This window comes from Pelodiscus sinensis, chromosome 23 (assembly GCF_049634645.1).
Source record: "Pelodiscus sinensis isolate JC-2024 chromosome 23, ASM4963464v1, whole genome shotgun sequence".
Taxonomy (NCBI): Eukaryota; Metazoa; Chordata; order Testudines; family Trionychidae; genus Pelodiscus; species Pelodiscus sinensis.
Window position 1 is genome coordinate 5,145,717 of NC_134733.1, and position 25,005 is coordinate 5,170,721.

A 25,005-nucleotide genomic window follows, 5' to 3' on the forward strand; every position below is an offset into this window, starting at 1 on the left:
GTTTTTGGTGGCTATGAGCCCTCCAGCCAAGAAAAGTGAATAGCCCCTCCCCCGGCAGCTGGTCAATGAAGAACATTTGGTTACTTTTAGCCCTGACAGACAACTCACAACGTGACAGGAACGAAAGGAGCTACTTCCAAGGCATGTGGACAGCCCCCTGCCCTTGCTAAGGCTAAGATCAAGTGTCTTTAAACATTATTTATATTATGTCAATCTGTTCTTAGGCTCACTCGACCACTTCCCCCCCCCCCCGCACCCATAAAATCCCTGGCACAAGACAGACCCCAAGAATCCTGGATCTCCTCCTGGCCAAGGGTCCCCACATCCACTCACCCCCACAACACCGCAACAGTGGTTCTAAAACTAGACTAGCGGTGGGACGCTCACCCTCTCAAACTCAGTCCTCAACCCACCTAAACCACTGGCTCTGCTACAGAATGAGCATCCCTACCCAACCACCCATTCACTAGACAACCCCTCACCACCCCACTTCCCAACTACATCCGGGGCCCCACACACTCCCCATTATTCTCTTCGGGCTCCCCATAAGCCATGCTCCATACCCCCACCCCGCCCCACCATCCCGCAGAATCCACTTATTCTCTGCTCCCCCCACTGAAGGGTCTTGAATGATATTCTAGAGGATGAGGGCGCTCCACCAGCGGGCCCCATCCGCGGGCCACGCCTAACACTTCGCCACGTGCCATACAACCAGGCTTCCATGTGCAAGACTACCCCCTACCCTAAACCCAAACCGGCTCCCGGATGTACTCATTCGCTTAACTACACCAGTATCAAAATGTATACCGTGCTGCTTGTACTGTTTGTTCGCAAACATTCTCTCAATAAACGTCAATCTGTTCTTATCGGTTTAATATCTGATATGATCTCTATCTGAGATCTTTATATTAAATGGATTTTTGGAGCAGGAGGTCGGAAAAGGAGCTTGCTCCGTCCACTCCACGAAAAAAAAATTCAAATAGACCCTTGCTAAGTGTGATGGTCATGAGGCGTCACAACAGCACAAACCTACTTTAAGAGAGCAAGATGAGCAAAGTCATCAGTGGAACCAGCCTTATGCTGGAGGCCATCACCAGTGGTCACCAACCGCAGAGGACTTTTTAGGGGAAAGAGCAACTTTAATAAAGCCAGGGTGGGAAACAGCTTGAGTGTCTTACTGGCAATTTAAAATCTACTTCAACTATGCACAACATTAAAAGCACAGCACAGAACTTTATAAAGTCTAGTATCGTGACTATGGGATCAATTTCTAATGTGGATCTCATCCAATACGCTACATGTAGTCACAATGTTCCATCTGCTCTTGACCTGTGACCCCAGGCTTAAGTTTTATAGATGAGGGGGAAAAACATAAAACTGGTGATTTCAGACCACAGAGGCTCATTAATAGCTAAAAGCCTTAAAATGAAATTGGCTGCTACCAAAAGTTACAGCTGTAAAGGCTGACAAAAGGTCTCTCTGATTTTAACTGTTTTCTCCAGCTATAGGTCTAGAGCAGTGGTTCTCAAAGCGTGGTCCCTGGACATGTCTTGCAGGTAGGCCATGGGCTCAGGGTTTGACTCCCACTGCAGTGCTGGTGCTCCAGCCCCATGGCCCCTCTGCCAGGCTGGAGCGCCAGCGTCTGCTTCTCACTGCAGGGGAGAGGAGCCTTGCAGGCTGGATCCAGCTTGCAGGGCAAGGAAGAAGCTCCGTATGACACTCCTCTCTCTCCCCCCCCCCCCACTTCCCCCACTCCACCCCACCCCCACCCAGGGGAATGGCAACACAGGAAGTCACTTGCCTGGAGACTTTCTGGCCAATGGGAGCAGCAGGGGATGGTGCATAGGAGAAAGGGAGGCACAGAGCCAGGGAAGTGCCCCAGTACCCCTCATGCCGACACCACACCCCCATTCCCCTCATTCAACCCCCTCCTGCCAACACCCTCCCTCAGCCCACTCTTGCACTCTCCCTTCCACCCAGACCCACCACACTCATCCCCCTTCTGCACCATCTTGGGTTGAGCCACAGACCAAAAAGTTTGAGAACCACTGATCTGGAGATTATATGGAACTGAATTTATTTGTTGTGGTAATCTGTTACTGTAGTCAAGAATAATGGGAAGTCCTGTGGCACCTTAAAGATTAACAGATTTATTTGGGAATAAACCTCTGTGGGTATAAACCACTTCATCAGATGTGACCGAGACTGGTAATCAAGAATAGATTGTAATTCTCCAACCACAGGACTCAACCAATGGCAGCCCCTTTGGGATAGCAGTGTAGGAGAGAAAAGAAAAATTAAAACTTGAGCCAGGAGATGTTGACTGCTAAAAGCAAAGGAGAAGACTGGATCATGAAGCTAAGCAAGCCCTTAAGCAATTTCTTTACCTTGAACTGCTTGCATTTATGGCCAAGTGAAGGGTGTAATAAGCTGTGCATGTCAACCTAAAGTATTCCGATTTCACAGCTGCTTAAAAATAATTGTTAAGTGACAAATGGTTACTTATGCGGTCACAAATTATTGACACTGAAAGCATGTAAAGACCAGTTTACTACCACCCATGCTGATTTTTCTCACTTCACTCGGTCTGAACAGTAAAACAGAGTGCTGGTTGGACCTCGCTGGCCTGGCACCCTCAGGACCTGACTGGTCCTGAACAAGGGGATTTACCAGACCAAAAAAGGTCCCTCTCCTTGTGACCGTGCTACCACCAGGCTAGACCTCCAGCCTGCCCCTGTCACTGCCTCAGCCCCCTTGGGCTCTCCCTGGCCCCGCTGCTGCCAGGGCAGAGCTCCGCAGCCGCCTGGCTCCGCGGCTGGGGTTGGAGCTCCCTGGCTGCTGCTGAGGCTGGAGTTCCCTGACGATTGGAGCCAGAATGCAGCCGGAGCTCCATGGCTGGGGATGAGGCTAGAACTCCCTGACTGGGGCTGGAGGTCCACAGTCGTGGCCAAGCTAGAGCTCCCCCCACTGGGGCCAAAGGAGTTCATCTGGGGCTAGAACTCCCCACCATGCCATCCATCCATCCATCCATCCCCCTCCCCACACACTCTGGACTCCTGGCTGGAAAGAGTCGCTGGTGCCCCTTACAGTGCTCCTGCCCCGCTGCCAGACCTCCCTCTTCCTGAGCTCTGTGGTCCACGGATGTTGCTGGACCAAGGAGTCCCAGTTACAGGAGGTACAACCTGTAATAGGATGAGTCACTTTTCTTATCTCTGCTCTCATGTTTGGATTTTAAACCCAAACTAATCATTTATTTTTAAGAGTTTGGAAAGTTTTTATAAATAAAAAAACTAAACGTAGGGCCAAAGTTCGCTGGGCAATGAAGCAGTGCCCTCTATATAATCACTGACCTATTGCAGTGTCCTCAAACTATTTGATTTTCATGACACAAGATACCACCTTCAACGTGCCCAAATAGTGCCAGAAATTAATTTAAAAAAGCTATTAGCAAAGTCCCCCCAGAGCAACTGCAGTCAAGTGAGGGAGGGGAGGAGCAACAGGCTGGGGGCAATGCCCCCAGCAGACTAGAGCCCAGGGGAGTAGCAGAAGCAGGTCATTCATTAGCAGCCTGTCACTGTTTCCATGATTGTCAGTCACGGATTTGTACGGTCCCTAACTCCCATCGCTAATACATTTCAAAAACTTCATTGACAGGTCAGTTGTGCCAGTCGAGACTGGCTTTAAAATGTTTAGAAGTAGGAGGAGTTTGCTTCTGATTTAGTTAGAATTAACATGAATTTGAATATAGCTCTATTGCAAGACACAACATTCCAGAGATCTATGTTAGCTTTTGCTACCCCAACAGTCTCTCGCTTTTTTCTTAACCACATACACAAGAGAAAACGGTTCATGAGAACCCATTGTTCTAATCTAGCATATGCCTGACAAAAATAGAGATCCTGTTAGCTTGTAGAACGTGAGGCAAGCCGACACTTAATCTACTTATCTCTCTCTATATTTTCGAGTGTGTCTGAGTCCGTTTGTTCAATAACTCCTCCTAAAGGGCAAGAGCTAGGACCACCAAATTTGGCAAGTAGTTTCCTCTTACCCCAGCTTAAACCAAGGTCAAGGTTTGGTTGTTCCTAGAAAATTAGAAGTGCAGGGAATGAGACTGTTTCACATCTATTGCAGAGTTTCGGATCTAAAAGTATTTACTTGACAATTTATGTAGATGCCTTACAAGTTGGTCACTATAGTTTATTTCAATAGCACCTGTGTCCATGTCTGTCCACGGCAGGCATGGAGAAGAAAACAGCAGGCAAAGTAGGGGTTTATGGCCCTTCAGGCCTTTGTCAGTATCTCCAATTCTTTAGATAAGACTAAAGAAATGGGATAATACAGTGACAACAGTGCTAGACCAGGAAGCGCTCACTGTCTTAACTCATTGCTGCCAGCAATTCTGCCGAACAAGGTGATGCACAGGTCTGCCTCTTCATGAAGACCATCCTCTTAAGATCATTAGACCCCCTCTCCCAGGAGAATGACTAATCCCGTTTTAGTGGAAGAGATGTGGTAATTTGAGTTTACACACATAGCTGCCAGACTAAGGCAATAGTGGGATGGGTTGTGCTGCAGCTGCTCTGTAATTACATGCTCACTGCTAGTTCAAACCAGCTTTTAATGTTCACTCTAATGATACCATAATGAAAAGCAGCATCTCTCCATGCTCCCAGAAGGTGTTTTTATTTAAGTAACAAATTTCCTTTTATATGACAGTGTGCACATGTGCGCACACACATTTCATTTCAGTTGCCAGAACATAATCATTCTTCTCAAAGACGCCTGATCCAATACCTGATTAATACAGACTATAATACGGAAGGGAAGACATCATTGGCTGGAAGAGTAGCAAATGGCATCATTGGCTAGAATTTAGGCAAATCAAGAGTAATCCTTTTTCTAAACAGTGATCTTAAAGATCAAAACTTTAGTTGACAGGATATTTAACACTCTATGGGTAAAATATACTTAATAGGTATAACATTAATGTTGTGATTTATATCAATAACAAAATAGCAGGAGAGCCAGATCTCCCATACTGAAGAAAGTTTGAGTTTAGAATGATCACAAACATTTCAACATTTATGTAAATTGGAGAAGAGTCATATATGACAGAAAATTTTAAGAATAAGTGAATTCAGTGATGACAATCTACTATATATTTGAAAGTCTGTCTGTTCCACTTAAACAGTAAGAGCTACCACCAAATTTGGTATGCAGCTTCCTCTCATCATACCTTAAAGCAAGGTAAGGGTTTGGTTTAGGGATGTTAAAGGTTAACCTGCTAACTGGTAGGCATATACCTTAGAAGCATATTTACTGGCCATGGTGGCCCAGCTAGTAGGATCCTGGTTGCAACAAGCAATGGGGCCGAAGCAGCCCTCACACCTGTGGCTGACAGCTAATCTAATAAAACTATTCTGGGCAGTTTTCACATCCCTAGTTTGGTTGTGCCAGAACAATGGAATGTGCCTGGAATGAGACTTGTTTCTCCTAAGACAGAAAGGTAGGGCCCTGCTCACAGGGACAATTATACTGTATAATGACCTGGGGGAAGCAAGGGCCGAGAGATGGGGACCAGGACAGTTGTAACTATAAATCCATTGGGAGGGCAGGGGTGGAGCCAGGGACAGCTATCCACTATAGATCTGAGAGAGTTTATTGTGGAAAGGACAACAAAGATTATATGCTTTTAGCCAGAAAATGAATAATTATCCAGGCATCAGATTAGAAAAAAGCATCACACAGATCTAAGAAAGGTTTTCTAACTTTTCCTAGTATTGGTATGCTTCAGAACATCCAAAGCCTGAAATTAAAATATCTGAGAACTGTGAAACTATTTCAGCTCTCATAGGATGATGGGGCAAGTTTCGATAGGCAAATTATTGCAGAGGAAGTTGACGTTGTAATTGAGATTTAAAATTCAATAAAACATCAGGTCCTGAGTAGCTTTCTGGGGAGCATTACAGAGCTCTAAATCAAATGCCACACTGTTTTAATTGAATTGTTTAATGGTATATATTGCAGAGAGAAACAAGATTCCAAATTCCTAGAAAAAGACAAAAATCGTGGTCACTTCCTTCTTAGGGAGAGCTCTTACCAACTGTGCAACACAGATCTATTTTTAATTTATGTGGATGCTAAAATTTATGCCAGGAACTTAGCAAGCAGATTGGAAGTCATCTTGTTCAAATATGCTCTCCCTGGAAAATCTGAGTTTTTTGCTTGCTGGCCTTTATCTGGTAACATTAGAACTCTGAATTGATATAAAATGCTAATTCTAGTAATCTCTCGCAATACTGCTTCCTTTCAATGCTGAGAAATCCTTCGAGTGATTTCAACATGAGTACAACACGTAGATTTGGTAGGATTTGATTTTGGAAATAAGTTTTATAGGAACATATCAACCATTTGTACTCATCTGTGAGTTTGCTATAATTAGTGATCCCCTCCTTTTAATTTATCTCTGGGTTAGGAATGTGAACGACTAGTCGACTATCCGATAAGCAAATACTTATCAGACAGTCGACAGGCTAGTCAACTAGTTGCTCCTCCCCTTTGTTGCCTCTATCAGAAAGAAGCAGCAAGGGGGAGGGCACAGGTGGGAGTGTCCCCAGGCTGCACAAGGTGTTTCAAAGTGGCAATGCCGCATGGACTCCCCCACTAACCCCAGACTCTGTGCGGCGCTTTCGCCTTTGAAGTGTAGCAACAGCCCTAGGGTGGAGCCCTATCCACTAATCAAATAGTCGATGCAAAATGCATTGACTATTCGATTAGTCAATTACTTGATATTTAACATCTCTACTCTGGGTACAAGATGTGATTGCTAATTATGTCCCCACTTGCTTTAGCAATAGAACCATTTGTAGTAATGTGAGAAACTGCCTGCTGGTAAAGGGCACCAACTCACTCGCCTGGTGGCTCAGAAAACAAAGGAGCGCTGTATGTTGATACGGTCTATATTTTCAGGGTTCAGAAGCCTTGAATAAAAATTACAGAACTGACTTTGAAATTTGGGCAGGTATCGAGTTTCAAAATAAATGAAGATAAATCTGAAATGTTATGAATTTATACTCAAAAAAGACAAAACATACTATTGTCAGCTACTGTCATACTATTTTCAAATGGGAAAAGGAATCTGACATTTAAAAATACACATGATGGAGAAACAAAATTAAGACAAATTATCCTCCACTATGGAGTAAAATAATGAGACTTAGTAAACTGACTTCGGTAGACTACCTTTGGTTAAGGTGGAGTGTCTTCTGAAAGTTACTACTTTTGGTTCAGTGCATTCCTCACAAGATGTTAAAAACATGGCTGGTTGTGCTATTAAAGTTTGTACAGAACCATAAAAAACAGAGTGAGTCTGAAAGTTCTGCATACCATAAAAAGTGAGGTGCATTAGCTTTCCTTAATTTATCTCGCTATTCACCACAATTAAAATGTGATCAATTCAGTTGATAGACCACCCAAATACTAGGTAAATCTCAAATGGGACTGGAGCCCAAATATAACTACTCATAATTGTGTTCTTGCTCCTTCCTAAAAATAATTTCTTGATTATTAATGTGTCTTTTTTGCAGATAAGAACTGAGATTACTCTATTTGGATGGCTGTTGGTGAGTCCTGATTTGAAATCAGACCAAGAGATACAATCATGTAAAGTATATAAATATCTTGTATTTTCAAGTCAAACATTTTATTGTAAAAAAAATGGCTACAAGACAGCTTGGTAGCAGGTTTAAAACAAATTATTTACTACTTTACACAATGCATAGTCAACCAGTGAACTTCTTGCCATGGGATGTAGTGAAGGCCAAGACTATATACAGGATTCAAAGAAGAGCTAGATCGGGGTCAGCAACCTTTGCGAAGTGGTGTGACAAGATTCAACCCTCCCACCATGAGCTGTGCTACTTTCCTGAGAGGCGGTGAGGGGGGACTCTCCACTGTGCACCTGATGGACCACCTGGGTCAATGCATACCTTTCCATGGACTACCAGTTGCTAACAGAAGCTCACTGTTAATTACATAATTATGCCCAAGACATTTTGCTAGTGCTGCAGCTGAGAATGGTTCCATTTAAATTATTTAAAAGGTTAAGCATTTTAACACTCCCATGTTAGTTTATAAAACTTCATTTCAAATAAAGTAAAATATGTCCAACACAAAAGGTTTCAGTGTTTTATTTATGGCAGGGGTGGGGAACTTTTTTGGGGTTGAGGGTCACTAATCCACAGGAAAAAAAATCAGTTGGGAACCACACACGTGAGAAGCAAAAAAAAAAAAAATCCTCCAAACCCCCCCAACCCTCACTGATGTGGCCTCCAACTTCACTCTTCTGGCAGTCCAGGGGGTGAGGGGAAGGGACAGGAAGGACTTAGGTTCAGGACTTCCCACAGGCCAGATTTACTTTTCTCGGATTCCAGAGTTAGTGGATTTTGTGAACCCCCTTAGGCTTTGGGGTAGAAACAAACATGAGGGGTTCAATGTGTGGGACAGGGCTACATGATGGAGTGAGGCAGGCAGGGTCTGGAAGGGAGTCTGGCAGCAGGATAGGGTGTGGAGTGGGGGCACGAGAGGGAGTTTGGGGCAGGACAGGATTAGGGCAGTAACACAGAAAGAGGTGATAGGATGAGAATGCAGCCAAATAGCTAGTTGGGGAGGGAGGCAAAGAAGTGGGGAGTAAAGGAAAGTGCAGCTTCTGCAAAGTAAAATTGTATCCCCCTCTCACATCTTTCCTCTGCTCCAGCCTTGCTCCCCTCAGGCCCATGACTCCCCCCAGCCTGATCCCCTGCGCCTCAGCACAACCCCTGCCCCCTCCCATCCTGATCCCCTACATCACCCCATGTCCCCTCCCATTCTGCCCCTGCATCCTCCTTCACCCACCCCTTTCTATCCCCACAGTACTCACTGGCAAGGCAGCAGCACTGGGGCGAGAAGAAGCAGTCTCTCTTCCCTGCCTGGACCAGCCCTGCAGGCTGTGGCTCCAAAGCTCAGGCAGGCAAAGCCAGAGGCTGCCCAAGGCAGGCTCCAGCCAGGCCGGTCACACACAGGGGCACTGGGGAAGGGGCTCCCCAACTCTGCACATAGCCCACAGGGAGCAGCCCGGCTCACCATGTGTGCCGGTCACCCAGGTCCGGCTCTGCAGAACAGGCCCAGCCCCAACCCCTCTTGAAGCAAGAAGGAAAGGGAGGAGGGAAGGGTTAACCTCTTAGCTCCCAGGAGCCAACGCCCAAGCTGAGCAGGAGCAGCCCTAGGGACAGCATGCACCTCTCCAACCCGAACCCCGCCCCCAGACTGCAGCTGTGAGGCTGAGGCTGGAGCCCCAGCACGAGCTCCCAGCTGTGCAGGGGAGAGGGGCGGAGCTGAGCACCTGCCCCATGTGCCACAGGAAATCAGCTCGCATGCCACCAGTGGCATGTGTGCCAAAAGGTTGCCAACCCCTAAGCTAGATAAATTCATGGAGAATAGGTCCATCAATGGCATCTGTAGCCTCTTTCAGAAACTGGGAATGGGCGAGAGAGGGTGGATCACTTGATGATTCCCTGTTCTGTTAATTCCCTCTGGGGCACCTGGCATTGGACACTGTTGGACAACCAGATACTGGGCTAGATGGACCTTTGGTCTGACCCACTGTGGCCATTCTTATGTTCTTATCTAGACCTTTAACCACATTTGAGGAGATGACCCAGGAGTAAGTTGGAATAAGAGGTTCTAAAATACGTACCTAATGGCTTACTACATTTAAAAAGCAGAGCCACAGTGAACCCCCTTATTGACTACTTAACATCCCTAAACAGCTATTTAACATCCCTAAACAGCACTGAAGGACTTGTTCTGTGTCATGTAATTATGTATTTCAAAAGTTCACAGTGTATATTGTCAACCCAGCAAGCTTTAGATTAATCAAATACTGAACAAAACACGTTTGCCTGCAGATCAAATGGTTACAAAAATGGGTCCGTAATCTGCATGCTGGGCAGGACTCCCAGGGGGTGGCCCACCTAAATACAGAACTGAAATCCTGACCGAGATAAATAGTGTATTTCACACTTCCAGCTATCCAGAGTAAATCACTCAAAAATATTCTATCCACATTTATCAAGCCAAATATAAATAAAGCTGGAAATTGGCACAAACTAATCAGGATTTTAAAAAAAGGACATTCAAGTAATTTAGATATAAATTTAACCTAATTTTGAAATGGTTCTAATCTAGAAGAATAGTTCTTTGGAGTCTAATGGCTACTTGGCACATGTTGCAGATTAACTTCATGTCCAAACACTTATTTCAGAGCAAGTGCCTTGTTTCTGATTAATACAGACCACTTTGAAAGTTATATCAGGAACAACTCCATATGCAGACAAGACCTAAGTACCTGGATTTCGTTTGTTGTGTTTTCTTAAGACATGACTTTTGATATTACTAAAAAGATTTATGGAAAGTGCTTAAGGAAATGTTTTTGCTCCTGTGCTCCCTCTACTGGCTCTGAATCAACTGTTAATGAAAACTACTTTCATAGCTGCACTGTACTGAGGCCAAAACCAATTTGGTTGATTTCAGCTCCATCAGAAGCAAAAAGGCTTGCCAAATGAAAAAGAGGAAAAGGACACACATTAGCAAAGAAATGGCTTTCAGACCTTTTCCCAGTCCTAAGTTAAAGATGAGTTAAAATTAGGGCTATCAAGTAGTTAAAAAATTGAATCGCAATTAATCGCATGCACCTCCCCTTTGAAACGCCGTGGCAGCATTTCAACGGGGCAGCGCTGCATGGAGCCCAGGATCAGCTAGAGTCCCCAGCTGACCCCGGGCTCCATACAGCGCTGTCCTTTGAAGCGCCGGGGCAGCATTTCCAAGAGGCAGGGCAAATTGGAGCCCAGAATCAACTGGAGTGCCTAGGTGATCCCCAGGAATCTGAGGAAGTGGGTCTGGCCCACGAAAGCTCATTACCTAATAAACCATCTTGTTAGTCTTTAAAGTGCTACATTGTCCTGCATTTTGCTTTAGCTGATCCCCGGCTCTGCGTTGTGCTTCCCCTTTGGAAACACCGCCCCGGTGCCTCCAAAGGGCAGCACAATGCGGAGCCGGGGATCAGCTGGACGCTCCAGTTGATCCCTGGTAGAGAAGTTAAAGACTAGTCGACTATCTGATAAACAAATGCTTTTCAAGTAGTCGATTAGTGGACTAGTTGATTCCCTCCCACACACTTTTGCTGCCTCTATCAGAGGAAGCAAAGGGGGGAGGTACTTCAAAGTGGCAGCACTGCACAGCTGTGCAGCACTGCTGCTTTGAAACCCCAAGGCGGTGTTTCAGAGGGGCAGCTATGGAGCCCGGGTTCAGCTGGGGACTCCCCAGCTGATCCCGGGCTCCGTGTTGCGCTGCCCTCTTTGAAGCGCTGAAGTGGCACTTCAAAGGGGCAGGGCAGCATTAATGCCTGCCATTAACGCGTTAAAAAATTTAACACATTAATCCTGGACTGCATTAATCGCAAGCGCTAATGCATGTCAATTGACAGCCCTAGTTAAAATACTTTTATTTTGATGGTGGTACAGAGTTTGTACTGAAAATGTGGAATGTTAGCAAGAATTTAGGTGTCTTTCCAAAAGTGTCTAAAATGAGTGGTTACCAAGAACACAGTTCATGTTTGGTCAAGAATACAAAACAGATTACAGATATTTTAAATAAATACAGCCCAAGTCCTTTTCAGTGAAGCTGTACTAGTAAAGTTAAATCCACAGTTTAGAGTAGTGGTTCTCAAAATGGGATTCATGGGCGAGGGTACTCCAGCCATGTCTGGGGCTGATCAATTGCTCCCCTTCCCTCCCAGTGCCTCCTGTGTCAGGGAACAGCTGTGCAGTGGTGTGCAAGAGGTGCTAGAAAGGGGGGGGGGAGCAGCTACAGGGAAGAGGAGGGGTACAGCAAGGGCAGGATGATATAGGTTTTCATGGGGGTGAGGCCTGAGGGCAAGCAGGGGTTGAGCACTTTCGGGGAAAATTAGAAGCTGACTTGAGGATCCATGAATAATTTTAAATCAAACGGGGGTCCTAAGGTTACTCAAGTTTGAGAACCACTACTGTAACAGACAACTCTCAAGGTTACTACACAGGATTCTTCCCCTTTCATGGTGTCTGGAATTTTTTAATCTATTAAGGCCACTAAAACTAATCAACATGCATGTAGGTTTTAAGTGCCTAACACCAACCCAACAGCTGTCCTTCGGAACACACAGGCTATACTTCTTGATAGGGATGTAACAGTGTTGTCGATTAACTGATAAGCAAAAGTTCATCGGTTAATGAATAGACTACACACATTTTCACACACATCCCCCGCACCCCGGTACATTTTTTAGCAGGCTGGCCAGCAGCCCAGCTCAGTCCTGGCTTGTGCCAGGTCCGGGATCTACCCCCGCTGCAGCTCTGCAGCATTTCAAGTGTATTAGGAGCCAGGCAGGCAGGCAACCTGGATCAGTTCCAACTTATGCCAGGGCTGGAAGCTCAGACCCCACCCTGGAGAGGGGCTGCTGCCACCCCACGCTGCTGCCTCTGTATCACACAAAGGCAGCAGTGCAGGGCAACAGGAAGCCGGTCCTCAATGGGAGCTACCCTTGCGGACCAGCTCCCACCTGGCACCCCACTCTGAGCAGCGCAGAGTGGCAGGGGGGCTCCTCAGGAGTGGGGCCGGAGCAAAATGGCTGCTGGCCTCCCCCTCTCCTCCCACAGGGACTATAAAATAGTCAAGTAATCAATAAGAATTCATGAGGTTAATCGACTATTCAAATAACCGATATTTAACATCCCTACTTCTTGAACCAATACAGCTCTGTGTGTAGTACTAATAAGAATCATAAATCAGAGGCTATGGTTACAGATTATCAAACAAATTGATTCAGTATTGCTTTAAAATAAAACCTCCACATAAATCCAATTAATATACTTTTTGCAGGGATCACCAAATTGAAAATTTGTTTTTGCTAAAGAAAAAATAGGAGCTGTGGAGCTCAGTTAAAGCAACTCAGATATATTCATAAGCATTGCTTTTTTCCCCCCAATACAATATAATATTTATAATATATACATTTATAATATTACTCTGTTACGATGATAAAGGATTTTTCCCCCTGTACTATCACCACATGATTAATATAAACAGTTGTTGCCAATACAAACTCTGAAAAAGGTACTCACATGACTCAGATCCAGGTCTGAGATTCCTCTGTCCTCCACCTGTAGCTAATACATTGCTTTTCATATTCACCCCTGGTAGACAAAGCTAAACAATCTATACCAGGGCCAGATCCGGTCTGCCAAGGTTAGCCCCTGGCAGGCCCCCACACCACCATATTTACCTACACTTCCATGGGTACAGGGGATCAGAGCTCCCGTTGGCCATGAATCGCCATTCCCAGCCAATGGGAGCTACAATTGCCCATACCTGTGGAGGTGCAGATAACACTGGTGAACCGCTGCTGTTTTATTGCCCACTCTTGGGGTCTATGCTCTCCCTGATGCTCCAGGTGACAAACATCAATAAGAGATGGAAGATGAAGAGGAAACTCTCCATATTAAGTAAACGCATTAATTTTCAAGGGTTACTTTTTGGAATTCAAGTTTAATCAATCAGGTGAACACACACATTGGGGATTTTTATGTAAAATATGATTAGCTTCTTCAAAAAGCTAATCAAACAAGTACACCTGCTACTTGAAAGATGACAGGCAAGAGTAACAATACACTTAAATTAGGATCTTTCCTAATATTTTATATGTGAAAATGCGGTCTGCTTCTCGAATGACCATCTGAAGACTGTTTATATTTAAGCTAGCTAACAACCAACACACAGCACAGGTAAAATGGCAACTGGCTACTTGGGAATTCTTTATTTTGAGAAATTCTTTTGATTTAATCCTAATTTGGAAGACAGATTTGGTGTATAAATTAGATTTTATAAAAGGACTGACTATAAATTTAATCCTTATCAAACTCACTAGCAAACACAAGAAACAGGCAGACCTGGTAAATAAAGGGCAAACACAATTTCTCCTTTTTAAACTGCCAAAAGAATATATGTATTAGTGGTGTAAAAATGAGCCTGTGAAGTCCAAATGCACAGCTGGTAAATCTGAATGGCTATGATTCTTGGACAGATCAAAGTGAAAAAGCAGATTAAGAATGAGTATCAGATGGCATTAACCAAACAGAACTGATGATGCACATGGGACAAATAAAAGGCAACTGAGAAAACAACAGTCGCAGGAACTGCCAATAATGGGGTCAAGTTAACCAACCACTGAAATTATTGTGAAGCACATAATGGGGCAGGACAACAGGATTATAGAAAGTAAGATTGAGAGCCATATGCAGGGACAAAATATGGACCAAAGCAAAGGAAAAGAGTTCTCTGAGGAAAATATACAACTGATATATTATGCTCAGTAACAGCAGTAATACACGAATTTCCAAGTTGAAATTTCCAAGTTATTTGCAGGAGAAGATTAATTCAGCAGCAGAACATCCACATTTAAATTAATTTAATGAAGGAGAAGGGCTAATGCTGCAAAACGCCAAGTGAAAAGAATGTAAGGAGCCTGCACTGAGACTCAAGGCCAGGGAGATAAACGTGTCAATTACACTTGTTCTGACAGTAAAGCAGCAGCCCATCATAAATGACAATTCTATACATTTTCCAACATTCTTGGACTAGAAAGATCCTGCTAGACTGCACCTGCTTCTTGAAATTTCAACAGGCCCCCAAGGAAACAAAACAAAAACCCAAAAGGACACTAACAATCTGGGTACCACACCCATAACTCCAAAAAAAAACCCCAGCTTTTATAGTAGGGAAGATTAAGTCAGGAAATAAATACAAGGAAAACATAAGGATACTTTTAAAAAAATTTCTTTGCATATTGGAGATTTGATCCCAGTTCCTGCCAACTGGAGCTGTGCATCAAAACCTTAATTTCAGAAAGGTTAAGTATCAGCCCAATGCTGATTCCAGTAGCAGTTGAGACCACCTGAGTTTGACAAAGTCACCTTTTGGACACTAATTCCAAATAAATGAACCAAGAGAGAAATTAAGACAAACTATGTCATCTGACTTTTATATTAAATGGAGTATGAAGGCTGAAATAGCTTTGTCTAGAAGAATGGTGGAGGTTTGACCCAAGAAAATTAATTAATACTTGTACACTTTTTCAAATGCTCCAAGTCAAGCAGTTAATTGCAGCTTCACTTAGGTATACAGGTATGACTGATGTCAATAAAGTTCCCATTTCTGAGAAGTATCCACCAGAGTTATGCCAAGCTTTGCACTTTGTGAACCAGTTCAAATCTCCAATAAAAGCAGCTTTCAGCACAAACTCCAGGTCAAAGTTAGGGTTACTAGCAGAGCAGTATATGCTACTTCACTCCCCATCCAAATCTTCAGTTTTTAGTTCTACTAGTCTGCAAATAAGCCTGCATACGCTTAATGAAGGGTGTGTGTATGGAGAAATAAGTTCTGTGCTTACACCAAAGCAAAATTATACTGCATCCTAGTTTTAAGAACCATTATGCTCTATTAACAACCTTGCAATATTGCTTAAGAAATTCACGTAACAAGGATACTTGAGACATTTAATTTGAAAGCAGGAAGAGTGTCACCTGGAACACTATGTAATTTACCACCAAAAAGCAACAGATATTGCAAAAGCTTCAAAAGTGAAGGTTTAATTAACATTCAGGGTTAAATCAACCTCTGAAGCTGTCAAAATACACTACTCTGAAGAGTTGGATATTTCTCTTTCTGCTTAACAGTAGGGATATAAAGGGTTAATCGTCATGCGCTAAGCATCACCCTTATTGGGTGATGATTATAGGTAACCAGTTAGCTAGCAGCCAGGCCCAACCAACCCCCTACCCAGAGAAGGCCCATCCCTGCCTGATCAGTTCCCCCCTCCCCCATGGTGCCACTGAGCTATGGGGAATGGGGGGTGTGTGTGTGTGTGTGTGTACAGAAGAGAGACCTGCCCCATGGTTAACCAGTTAAACCTAGTGCTTAACCAGTTAACATTTCAAATGATAATTAGAATCACAGAATCAGAGGGCTGGCAGAAACCTCAGGGTGTCATTGAGTCCAACCCTCTACACAAAGGAGGACCAAGTGACCCAAACTAAATCATCCCAGCCAGGGCTTTGTCAAGCCAGGAATTAAAAACCTCTAGGGACAGAGAGTCTACCACCTCCCTAGATAACCATTCCAGTGCTTCACCACTTCTCCATGTAAAACAGTTTTTCCTAATATCCAACCTAGATCTCCCCCTGCAACTTGAGACCATTACTTCTCGTTAAGAACAGCCTCTCCTCTTTGGAACCCCTCTTCAGGTAGTTGAAGGCTGATATCAAATTCCCCCTCACTCTTCTGTTCTGCAGACTAAACAAGACCAAATCCCTCAGCCTCTCCTCAAAGGTCACGTGCTCCAGCCCCTAACCAATTTGGCTGCCCTCCACTGGACCCTCTCCAATGCATCCACATCCTTAACATCCCTACTTAATAGAAATGGCAAGAAAAGCTAGGTAATGGTAGCTTGTCATAGACATTACCATTTTAGCACTTGCACCTGATCATGTCCTCCAGAACCACTCCAATTAACTGTTTCTCTGTATTGAACTGTTAAGAACTGAAACCCACTAACCAAGTTTGTCCTAAAAATATGGTTAATGACATCCACTTGTTTTAATCATAAACACGTAGATCCCATGAATCATCTTTCATCAGCTATGTCATTCAGCTTTCATGCTACAAAGGAAAGGACAACAACAAAATCAATTCACACTGTTAACCTTTTACTAATAAATTTCATATTTAAAAAAATAATAGCAGCACCTTAAAGACTAACAAAACATGTAGATGGTATCATGAGTTTATCTGAAAGAAGTGGGTTGTGTCCACAAAAGCTCATGATACCATCTACATGTTTTGTTAGTCTTTAAGGTGCCACTAGAGTAGACTATTTGTTGTCTTTAAGATTTTCCTGTTACAGACTAACTCGGCTACCTCTCTGAAAATTTCATATTGACCACAATAAAGAAGGAGGGAATCACCACACTGGGTATTTTTTACATACAAGGTCTTTTTTTTTTTTTAAGTGCTGCTTCTATTTGCTGACAACTAATGCAACAAACCACTAGCAAGTATAATTTTCAATTACTATTAGAAAAACCATTTACATAACACCAAGAGTGTGTTTGACAATTATCAAAAACACTCTTATTCAAAGACAGTATTCTATAAACCTGATATTCAATTGCCAAAAAAGGTTAAAATATTTTTTGTAAATGTAGCTATTATAATTTTTAACAGTACTTCATTGCCTAACTTTGCGTGTTTCACTATGGTAGTTAACCCCATTTTATAGACAGAGAAACTAAGGCAGCAGAGATCACAATTCATGGACAGGGTTGGGATTAGAATTTCAGAGATTTCTGGCTTCCTAACCTGTGTTTAATAAGTACTGGCATGGTTTTAATAGCTATGAAAGCAAATACTCAACTACAGTAAACTTCCGATAATCCGGCACCTTTAGGACCCAGGGGGTGCTGGACTATCAGAAGGGGGGGCCATGAGGGGTCTGGAGTGGGGTGGGAGGGGATGCCACCCCAGACCCCTCATAGCCCCCCCTTAAGATAGTCCGGCTCTGCCCCAGGCGTCCCTGATTCAGCCGCTGCTGGTTAGTTTCAGCAGCAGCTGAATCGGGGATGCCTGCACTAGAGCAGCTGGGGTGCTGCCGGGTTGGTCCCGCAGTGGCAAGGGGTGGCGCTACGGCACCAACCCAGCAGCACTCCAGCTGCTCTTGGGGACGCCTGGGACAGAGCAGCTGGGGTACTGCCTGGTTCGTCCCGTAATGCTGCCCCAGCGGCTGCGGGACCAACCAGGCAGCACTCCAGCTGCTCTGCCCCAGGCGTCCCCAAGAGCAGCTGGGGTGCTGCCGGGTTGGTCCCGCAGCCCCGAGGGGCAGCGCTATGAGACCAACCCGGCAGCACCCCAGCTGCTGTGCTTCCAGCTTCCCCGATTCAGCTGCTGATCAGTTTCAGCAGCAGCTGAATGGGGGAAGCCTGTCCGGCTGCCCCAGCACTTCCGGGTTCCTGATGGTGCAGGACCATCAGGAGTCCCGGAGCATTGGATGCCGGACTAATGGAGTTTTACTGTATTTGAGACATCTTTTGATATTCTTGATAGTTAACTAAGAACATTTAGGACTAAACTAAAAACAGAAAATATAATACAAAATCTGAAAGGTTGGTGGATACCAATATGAGAAAGGTAAGTAAAGAACTCTGCAAAGATCTCATTGAGCAAAGGAGTTTAATATGTACTGTACATTCAAAGGTGTCAGAATTTGTCATTGGCATTCTCACTCATGATGTGACAAGGAGATCACTGATCTGTCGATACAAAATTACATATACTTAGTACTCTGCAATTCAGAATGGAAGATGTGGTGTCTGCTTTGGGGTCTAAATGCACTAGACAAGTACATTACTCTGGGGCACTGGATAAATGTAACTATGACTGCACCATGTGTGCCTACAACAGTCAAACTACAATTTGACAAATATTGGACTGACTTGTAAGGGAACATATCTACTTACATATCAAAATCCTGCTAAGCTGGTGGTCTAGAATCCCTTATGCTAATCATCAATAAAATCTGCACTAGTAACAGAAGTTGGAAGAGCTAAACTCTTGTTAAAGATTTAAGGCTGCTAAAATGATATTTCATACATGATTAGCAATGGTACTTCTCCACATGCATGCAGAAGGAGAAGCAGCTCTGCAAACAGGATTCAGAACGAATAGGGGTCTCATTGTAAGTGCTAGTGTATTTCAGGTAAGTCAAGTGATTCATTTGGACTCTTAAAGAAGTAATACAGAAGGGGAAGAGAAGGATAAATACCTCCCCTATTAAGCCAGCTTTTACTATCCATCATCATACAGAAATAAATAGTGCAACAAATTGACCCTAAGAGTGGTGAGTTACAGGTCATATGATGGTATTAGCTATTCTGCATTATGAAGTGATTTTTTTTCTGGATTCCCTTATGATTGAGCACATGCATGAACAGATCTGACAGTAAGGTGTGTAACAGATCTTTATACAGTTAGGAGAAAGAACAGCACCGTGATAAAAATACAAGCAGTCCAGTAACTAAAAGGTGAAAGAACACTGTTGTTAAATAGGATAAATCATAACCGAGAGAACGCTTTAGTGCTGATTCTGGATGTTTGGGTTTAATTTCACATTTTTGTAGAAAAAAAAAATCTACAAAAATGTGAAATTAAACCCAAACATCCAGAATCAGCACTAAAGACAATTCAAAGATTCAATTTCTGGTTAGATTATTGAGAAAGAGATTGGATAAGTATCTTTTATTGCACCAGCTTCTAAAACTTGAGCCACAGAGCTATTCTTTATGTCATTAGTTCTCAATTATTTAAGGATTCTGAATTTTACAATTGCCAATTTTCTTTAATGAGGGTAGTCATAATAGAAATGATGTAACAAACAAGTTGGATAGATGGATATTTGCTTCTCTATGCTGTCTTTCAACTACTTTCAGAATTTATTTTTATTTAGATTTTTTTTGTAAAATTTTAGCAACATTTTCTATAAAGGCAGCACACCGAGAAACTGTTTTTAGGACACTATACAGGCCATTGGTGAATTTAATAGTTAACTTTTGATCTTTTACTGCATCCCAAGATCTCCCTGAAATTCACAAAGTATCCCCATTATACAGAGAGATCAACTGAAGAAAATCAGGATGCAGTGAGGAATAAAAAGTAGATCTCCTGACTCCTAACTCACCATTGTCAGAAAGGCAGCTTAATCAGGTGGCTACAATGAAAATGAACTATATATTTGGATTCACCATCAACTACAGGGATGGAACAAGACATCATCTAACAACATATTATCTATAAAACTTGTCCAGGAGTTAAATATGTTCTTTGAAACAGGACAGCGACAAGGAGCAGCATGCACACCTGCTATATCATGAAAGGGAGGGGGCTATAATTTTGATGGGGGAGCCACTCCAAGATTTTCGAAAGTGGTTGAGGGCCACACACTTCCATGATATTAATGGAGAAGATGTGGGGTTTAAGATGATGTCTGGGTGCACACAGGAGCTTGGGGTAAGGTACTGTGGTGCAAGAGGGAGAATGGAGAGAGAGAGGGTGTTTGGGTGAAGGAGGTGGTTGTAACCTAGGGCAGGAGACTGGAATGCTGGGGTTTGGGATGTGACCTGGAGTAGGAGGGGTTTGTGATCTGGGGCAGGAGACTGGGGTGCTAGATATGGGAAGGGGTATGGGTGCAAGAGGGGGCAGAAGGCTTGGGTATGCTGATTGGGGGGGCAGAGGGTTGGAGAAGTGAGGGGCCGGCGTGCCGGGGGCAGGCTCTGGCCAGGAGACTTACCAGCCAGCAGTCAAACCTGCCTGAAGAGCTAAAGGCTTGCAGAGTTTAAAATATTTCCCAGCCAGACAGCCTGCTTGCCCGGCCATGTGCTTCAGTGAATAACTGAACTTAGGAGAGAGGGTTCTTCATGGCTGCTTGTTATTCAAACAGGCAGCTCCCATTGGCCAGTTTCTGGTCAGAAACTGGCCAATCGGATTGTGCTGGGGATGGGGGCAGTGCCTGAAGCTTTCCGCCTTCGCCTCCAGCTATGAAACAAACAGGGCCCAGCAACCATCTTTCTGAGCAGTGTGCAGGGGAGTCTGCCTGGGACTTCCCACTGCCTCCATGGGCCAGATCCATCCTGCAGGCCATATTTTGCCCAGGCCTGTGCTACATAATTATAGGTCTCAGTTACACTTTCTGGAACTCCAAGAACACATTAATGCTGGGCTCAGAATCACACTCAAGTGGGCTTCTGGAGATAACTAGGGATGTAAGTGACTACTCGGATAGTCAACTAGACCCTCAACTAGTCACTTCCTCACCCCCTTGCTGCCTCTATCAGAGAGAGGCAGCAAGAGGGGGGAACAGGAGCTGGGAGAGTCAGCTTAAAAGCTGGTTTCACCCCCAGCATCATCTCCGTGGGGGGCAGGGGAGGTAGCACGTAGCGGGAACTGGCTGCGAACTGATTCAGCTGATTCCTGGCTTGCACCCAGTCCAAGACGCTGTGCCTTTCTGCCTTTTAAATGTATTAAGAGCTGGCAGGGGACCTGGCGTAAGCCAGGAATCAGCTGTCTGGACTCGCGCTGGGTCCACCCAACTGTGCTTCAGCCTTTTTAAATGGCTTAAGAGCTTTCTGGCTCTTAATACATTTAAAAGGCAGAGCCGCAGCAGGGTTAGCTCCTGGCACCAGGAGCTAACCCCGCTGCAACTCCCCCACTTATTGAATAATTGATGGAAATTCCATCGACTAGCGGATTAAACTAAATTTAACATCCCTAGAGTTAACAATTCATAATACAGTAGTATGTTACTATAATCATCTAACTACCTCAGGGTGAAAGACAGAGAACCTAAAAGAGGGAAAGATGTACTGTATAAATTCAGCAAGAGAAAAATCATACTTCCCACTTGTTCCTTGAACTGCTACTTTTAGTCTGAACAATTTAAGCTCATATACTTGACTCCCTAGACAGAAGCATTTAAGGATAAAAAAGCCATTGCCACTTGTCTGTAAATATAACACAGACACCTTGCATTTCTAACAAAAGAAATTTATCTCACAAAGCAATCAAGAGATACTTAAAGACTAGTGATTATTCATCCACTTGTGTCTGAAAAATTTACCATCAGCAGGCACACAGGCAAAAGCCTCCTTGGAACTGAAGTCAGATCATGCATAATGTCAGTCAGAAGAGAAAACTAATCGCCTTCTGAAAATTTAGCTCATTCATGAAGAATTAAAGCTCTCAAAGAGGGTTCATCTCACAAATACAAACTGTCCCCTTCTTTGCAACTGCAGGATCACAGAGAAAACTGAAAATTTCAGTACAAGGATATTGACAACAATTAATAAAAACAATTAAACCTGTATTATCACTGTTCCCCCCCCCCCCCCAAATAAATCAGAAGTAGTTAAGAATGTTATTATTTAAACGGGAGCAGTTTGGCGGTATTGGATATATTACAAAACACCTCTTTCGCAGTGCCCAATTTGAATTCCAGACTAATAAAATTTAGAAATAAACAGTACCAGATCTCCCCAGCATACAAATGCCATAAAAATATCACTGTTTAGTCACTCATCAGATTTGGCACCTGAAGCCAGAACATGTTTCTGTGATTATAAAAAAAAAAAAAAAAAAAAGATGGATTTGCTGCTTTCACACAGACATATTTAATAAGAAAAACTTTAAAAACAACAAATAGTTTAGTAGCATCTTAAGGAGTGTAAATCATACTTAGACTCACCACATTAGATGGGAGGTGAATTCACACTTTCATTTGTTTTCATTTGAAGGTATTTGAGTGGTGTCCTCAATGCTAGAAGAGCACACATGTATCAATGGTATCTAAAAACTAGGATAAAGGCCATACCACAAAACCAGTGGGGGTGAACCAAAGCTCTATGATACTCATACTGCTTTAAATTTGAAGTTCTTATGGGCAGGGACAATATGTTCTGCACCTTGTGCAATACCAACCCTTGTACTGCCACTTTAATAATACAGACATCTCATTAGGCTATTTTTATACACTTTAACAATTGCTTTCTGAAATACTTACATTTAATTTAGCTATTTGATGTTGTATGCCAAACTTGTTTTCTTAAGCACATGTCCAGTTTCTGAAAGATGTTGTCTTACAAAAGCCAATGGGACTATGAAATTTGTCCGTGTTTATTAACGCAAAATTTGTTAGACACACGAATCAATATCTTACGGCAAATGTTTCTGAAAACCAAATACAGGGAGGAAAACTTCAGGCTGGCATAAAGGTTTATTTATATAGACGGGTAACCTTTTTCAACAACCCTCAGTCATACACAGCGTAAATTGGCAACTGCCACTATTTCCTAAGAGGACTACAGTACAACTAATTCAATTTAAGTTTATGGAAGCTCTAACACATACACATATAAATCAATTAATATTCTGGGAATGAGTTGATAAGCCTCCCCATTCCACACAAAACGCGTACTTTATCGCTTGCCAGTAACATTTCATGTCACTGTTTCCATTAACATATGGAAAAAATGTAAAACTAAATACAGAGCCAGACTGTTTTAATATTCTAATGAAATAACTGCCAAACGCACCTCAACTTACCAGCTAAAAAACACAAATACCCCAGTTCAGAAACAAAAATAGCGGTAGTAGTACCCTATATAACAACTACCGGTACCTAAAATCCCCCCCCAATAAGTACAATTTAAACCAGGCTCCCTACTACCAGTGAATGATCTCTCATATTTTAACCACAGCTGTAATGTTTGTATTCACTTCGTAAATGAGCCTCATGATCGGATTAGAGTATTTGAGAAAAAAATGGCACACGGCACTGGAAACCATCACTAACTATTCTATGGAACAATGCAATCTGTTAGGATACTGTGTCTTTCATTCCCAAGTGCTTTATGCATGATTTTACCTGCTTTTAAAAAAAAACAAAAACAAAAACAAAACACACTGCGGGGTCTGGAACATTGAAGAAGTTCACTGCACAGCAAGCGTTTAAGGGACAAGACAAATATTTTATTTAAATGAAAATGTACAAGAGTTATATGCCGCTTTATTTTAGAAGTGAAAAAATGGAAAATGATCAGTACTGAGTCAACAGCTCTACACAGCCATGTGTGCAGGCTGGGATCTGAACAGTCATATCAGGCAGAGCAAGGGAAGCATAACTTGAGGAGTGTTCCTTATGACATGATGTATGGAAAAATTGGAAGTCAGCAGGAGCCCTTTCTAACTCCAAGGGACAGAAGACAAAAAAATAACTGCTAGTCTCCATGCTTCCCTCATTCAGTCTAAACAGACAAGTCTCTTCTACTCTTAGAAGCCAGGGCAGAGAGGCTGCGATATCAGAGTCAAACACCTTGGAAAAGCCCATTCACTGTCTGACCCATAATGAGTGAGAAGTCTGGTCTTGCATGTGAAAAGACTATCTATGCCATCTGTTACATTTAATCTTTCCTTTTAAAATTTGCAGTAAGTGACAAGCCTCTAGATCTACTAAAAAAAGCTTCCGGGTACCCTCTCCTTAACAATGCTTTACCACTCAGCAGACCAGACTCTTAACTGCAGCTTTACTTTCAGTCTGCTTTTGAGAAAGCTACAAGCAACAGCAAAACTGACATAGGTGTCTTGAGGGAAAACAACTAAACCTTGAGGCTGGGTGAAAGGCAGAAGGTGAAATCCACCTCGAAGCAGCCAGGGTCAAATGCAGTATTGTGATACCCAGAGTAATGAGGCCTGGAAAGGAGGAGGAAAAAATGCTTTTACCTTCCAACCACTCTCTCAGGCCATGTCAACAGTAAGAGTGCTTTGTCAGTATAATTATACTTGCATTTGCATACTACCCAGTTTTCCTCAAGCAAAACAAACTATATTAGCTGACACCCCCTGCATCTATACTAGGGGCTTTTGCCTGCACAGCTATGCAGATCAGGGATCACATATCATCACATGCCTGACACACACAGCTACACCAGTAAAACTCTGTAGAATACACAGTCTTTCTAAGCCAGAAAATAACAGAAGAGGTCCCCATCCTTCCCCAAGCAAGATACAGGGACAAAATGCTAGTAAGAATCCCAGAGTCCTTCCCTTCCTAGAAGCTGGGTTAGGATAATACTTCTCAAAGCATTGCCCTAAAACATGATGGTGAGCCGCCCGCCATATATTGAGTCAGCATCTAGCTACCAAGTTTAGTTTTCTGACTAGCACATCAGATAAGGTTTTCATGCCCTGATTGTATTATTGCATTGTGACACTGCATCCATTTGTCATGACAGTGCAATGTCATCACACAGATGTGACTTCACAATGCACACAATACTG

At 43.3% G+C, this 25,005-nt stretch overlaps 1 protein-coding gene and 1 pseudogene across 2 annotated transcripts in view; one reads left to right on the plus strand and one right to left on the minus strand.

Moving 5' to 3' along the window:
• Positions 1 to 25,005, minus strand: part of FBXO42 (F-box protein 42) — a 102,250-nt gene that overhangs the window by 74,924 nt on the left and 2,321 nt on the right. Inside the window, exon 1 of one of the 2 annotated variants that reach the window (XM_006115068.4) lies at positions 22,415 to 22,486. The exons of the other annotated variant lie outside the window; for it this stretch is intronic. The gene's annotated coding sequence lies outside the window, so the exon portion shown is untranslated. Of the gene's footprint in view, positions 1 to 22,414; positions 22,487 to 25,005 lie in introns of those variants that run through there. 2 annotated transcript variants of the gene reach the window in all.
• Positions 838 to 984, plus strand: LOC112544490 (U2 spliceosomal RNA; annotated as a pseudogene).